Raw genomic sequence first — 4,951 nt, 5'->3', positions numbered from 1 at the left:
CAAAGTTCTCCAAACGTCCTGAAAATCTAGGGGGAGCAATTTTGGAAAATATACAAAATAGCCGCGCCAAGTTCCACCTGAGGGGGTAGGCCAGTGGGCCACAAGCCCTGGCTCCGCCATCACCCTCCTGGTGGCGGTGGGCAGGCTTGTGGGGCCCACACGGCTCTTCCTCCCCCAACCTCAGGTCTATAAGTCCCCTTTTGTCCCAGAAAAAATAAAAAGAGAAGTTTTCGCCGCGTTTACAATACGGAGGCGCCACCACCACGTGTTCTTCATCTGGAGGGCAGATCTGGAGTCCGTCTTGGGCTCCGGAGAGGGGAAATCATCGTCATTGTCATCATCAACCTTCTTCCCTCTCCAATTCCATGAAGCTCTTCGTCGTTCGTGAGTAATCTATTCGTAGGCTCGCTGGGCGGTGATGAGTAGGATGAGATCTATCATGTAATCGAGTTAGTTTTGATGGGATTGATCCCTAGTGTCCACTATGTTGTGAGATTGATGTTGCTACTACTTTGGCATGCTTAATGCTTATCACTAGGGCCCGAGTGCCATGATTTTAGATCTGAATTTATTATGTTGTCACCAATATATGTGTGTTTTAGATCCGTTCTTGCAAGTTGTAGTTACGTACTATGTGTTATGATCCGGCAACCCCGGAGTGACAATAACCGGAACCACTCCCGGTGATGACCATAGTTTGAGGAGTTAATGTGTTCACCAAGTGCTAATGCGTTGGTCCGATTCTTTATTAAAAGGAGAACCTTAATATCCCGTAGTTTCCTTTTGGACCCCGCTGCCATGGGAGGGATGGACAATAGATGTCATGCAAGTTCCTTTCCCTAAGCACGTATGACGACACACGGAATGCATGCCTACATCACATTGACGAACGGGAGCTAGCCACATATCTCTCCGTGTTATAGCCGTTGCATGATGAATATCATCCAAACAAATCACCGACCCATTGCCTACGAGTTTGTCCTACTGTTGCTACTGTTGTTACTTGTTTTGCTCTGCTGCTGCTACTACTGTTGCTACGGCTGTTACTTGTCTTGCTCTACTGCTGCTACTCACTACAAGAAATATGCTCATACATGATGTTTTTAAGACGTCGTTGATGAATTCGTCATAAATCTATGACGATTTCATCCAAAATTGTCGTAAACCATTTGAGGGGATCAAATATACATATAAATTACGACGATGTGAGTCAAAAACGTCGTAACCGCATAAGATGAGATCGTCATAAATTCTATGACGATTATAAAAATGTCGTAACATGTTCTAACTATGTGACATGTCACTCGTGGGTCCATTCTATGTCACGCGTCAAATCCTGCCAAGTTTGTTTAATAACCTACTATTCAGTCATTCCAAAAATTCTTGAAAAATTCTCATAAATACTTTGGATCATATATTCCTCAAATATGTTAAAACCCTTCCTTCTATAGTTCAAAAATAATTCATCAATATTCATTTTCACATTCTGTTCAGAATAACACTTTGTGAAGGAAGTGCTATTTCTATTTCTTCGATTACCCTTATATTTTTAGCACTCTTTCCTATTCAAATCATTTCCTCATGAAAACTTTGTCACATATAATGACACAATGCAAAGTTTTTCCTTTTTTGGATTTTGTTTTGAATTTTTCATGGCCATTTCAAAATGCGGTCAAAACGGCGGGTATGACCTTTCATAGCTAGGGCTTGATTTTTGCAAATATTTTGGAGTATATATGAAGAAATAGATATTTTTATTTCTAGAATAATTTGAAAAAATAAATAGCTAACTATGAGGCAGCTGCAGTCCAATTTGACCCGATTCCAGTTGAATCGGGAGAAAGTTTTCTTTTTCACGAGAGGTAGATAAAAGCTTTTGACATCCAACCATTTGATGAATTGTATATTAAATATATACTAGTATTTTAGAAAATTGATGGAGTCCAATTTTGCAACAAATATTTGGTAGGTTCTTAAAAGAAAAACCTTTTTTGCCACTCGGAAAATGGTTAAAAATAGCTAGAAAGATGAGAAATGAATACAAATTGGTCCTCATCCACAAAATGTGCTCTAGCTCTAGTGAAAATTTGTGTGATGGCCTTTTGCAAAATATTGTTGATAGATGCTTCAGAAAATTTCTTTATTCTTAGTACTTCAAAATTATTTTAAATCACTGATTTTTTGAACGAATCAGAACTCATCCCACGGATTGATGACATGGCGCCCATCCATCCATCCATCTACCTCACCATCAAACATCCATCCATCCATGTATCTACAGAAAAAAAGAAAAAAAAAAGATAACCCCACCCGCAACCCAAACCCTAGCTCACACCCCTCCCCCATCCCTGTCCCCACCCTCGTCCCCATCTCCTGGCCGCCGCCACCTCCTCCCCATCCCCGCCCCTCCCGATCCAGTCCTTCCTCGTCCCCATCTCCTCGCCGCCGCCACCTCCTCCCCGTCCCTGCCTCCCTCCCGATCCTCACCGCCCGCCACTTCCAGCGCCACGCCACCACACCCCCGCAGCGGCTATATCACCACGCATCCAACCTCCGGCACGCTGACCCTCCCTCTCCCTCTCCCGCTCCACTCCCCACCCTTCCTTCCGGTTCCGACCACCGCCCGTGCACAGATGAGCAGGGAATGACGATGGAGCCGGGGCGCATCCTCCCTGTGCTGCCTGCGGGGACGACGTGCACGCCGCCTGCGGCTACGCTCTCTGCAGGGCTTTTCTCGAAGAGGGCATCGCCGAGGGCCGTGCCGCCTGTGCGCGCTGCGGCGGGGAGTGCACCGTCTCCGACCCAGGTCCGCTTTCCTTGACACGAGCTCAGGGTCCACCCAAGTGCATTGCTCTGACGAGTTCGCTCTCTGTTCCAGTGCTTGCCAAGGGAAGTGCCTTGGAGGAGTTCGTTTCCATCTCCTCGCAGCGCGGCACCAAGCGCCCCTGCCCGCGACCACCGCCGGCGGTCGAGGAGACCTGACCCTTGCTGGAGATGGCCGCCGTCGTGGTGAACTACCCGCTCAACGCGGGGGTCCTCGCCTTTGTGGTCGCGAAGTCCGCCAAGTTCTTCACCACCTGGTGAGCCAGGTGATCCCCTCCCTCCCCCGCCCCGCGTTACAGTTCTGGCCGATGGTTTCGCTCCGCTGGCGCCCGCCGCTCGGGTTGTTGCTTGTGTGTTTGGCATTGCTGACCCGGTGGGAGCGGGTGTGATTTTGGTGATTCTAGATCGTATAGCTTATCTGCTTAGTGCGAAGGTGAACGGAGATTTGGATTCGAGACCTGCTAGGGATGGGATTTGACTAATTTTATTAGATTGTTTTCCCCTTTATTATTAATAATCCGGCGGATAAGTTTCGTACATAGGCTGTGGATCCCTGCCAAGCTTAGCGAGATCTTCCTCTTATTTCTGGGTTTGGTTTCGCTTCGCTGGTACGTGTTAAAAGATGCCATAGCCCAAACTTCTCTATACAACCGGTGCGTGCAGAACACAGTGCTTGCCTGAACTATCATGCACATTAAACAAAAGCTAGAATCCCAAGTCTCCGGATGACGATGTAATCGGACCCGATAAGCTTCATTTCTGCGCGAAAGATATGTTTACCTAGCAGCTAGGTAGATGGATCAGACAGACAAATAGCAATGATCCATTATGTATTTTTTTAAACCGCAAGCCATAATTGTTTGATGTCGTGAAATGTCTATGTTTTTTGTTTACGTTCTTAAGTTAGCCTCCATACTATATGCGTTGTCATGGTAGCTTTGTTAGGTTATAATGTGCAGATCAATAATCTGGTTCAGTTTGAGCATTCCATGTGATTTTTTACTCGAATTTTAGGATCACGGCTTATAACACGATTCAGTCAATATATGTGTTGGAGCGCTTTCTAAGGCATGTTTGGTTACCTGCATCATTCAGTCAATATATCAAACCACAGAACGTTCTTGTGAGATTTTAACCTCCTTTTCAATGCTTAATATGATGTGCTATACATCCGTAGGTTAACCAAAGAACAATTACTAATCAAATTTGAAGAACAACTAATACATTTTTACTAACCCAATAAAATTTCCACTGTAGGTTAACCCACATACGCACAAGCTCAAAATATGTGATTTTGGCAGTGCAAAGGTCCTGGTAAGTTATCTTCTATATTAGGTTTTGAAATTTAAATGCACGAGTCCTGCTGATTTTGAAAAGAACATCCTAAACTTTCTTGATAATATGAATAAGAAAAGGGTGTGTGCTTATGCCAGTAACCTTACCCAGACCTGGTGATTTCTAAATTGTTTTGATGTAATGTCTTGAATATATGCAGGTCAAGGGAGAACCAAATATCTCCTACAAATGCTCAAGATACTACCGGGCACCAGAACTCATCTTTGGTGCAACTGAATATACCACTGCCATTGATTTGTGGTCCACAGGCTGTGTCATGGTAGAGCTTCTTCTTGGACAGGTTTTGTTCATGCATATAGTCTTGTATCTTTTACTCTCTAGATTGTTCTCATAATATTCATCCATGCAGCCTATTTTTCCTGGGGAAAGTGGAGTTGATCAGCTGGTTGAGATTATCAAGGTAAATTCCTTTATGACATATTAAACTGTTTTCCTTGGCTGGTTTTTGTAAGCCTGTTGCTGCTTCCCTTGGCTAGCTGATGACATTTTCTTTAGTATGAAATACAGACGGCAAGTCCTTTGCAAGTAAATAGTCCTGGGATGAGTGCCTCACCACTTCAATGTCATTATTCCTAGCCCAAGGTTGTCCCCGTATGAAGGTGTCAAATCTTTTCCTTCTGTTCTCCTGTTCTGTACTTTAGTTGCCTTTGGCATTAACTGCAGAGTTGGCAATGCAATGCTCTAATTGGAAGTCAAAATGGTAGATCAACTTTAGGACTTAATAAACCATACTAAACAAATTTATCGCAATAGGTGGATTCTTATAGTGATC

Source organism: Hordeum vulgare, chromosome 7H (assembly GCF_904849725.1).
Source record: "Hordeum vulgare subsp. vulgare chromosome 7H, MorexV3_pseudomolecules_assembly, whole genome shotgun sequence".
Taxonomy (NCBI): Eukaryota; Viridiplantae; Streptophyta; class Magnoliopsida; order Poales; family Poaceae; genus Hordeum; species Hordeum vulgare.
Note: the sequence above shows the minus strand (reverse complement) of the source record.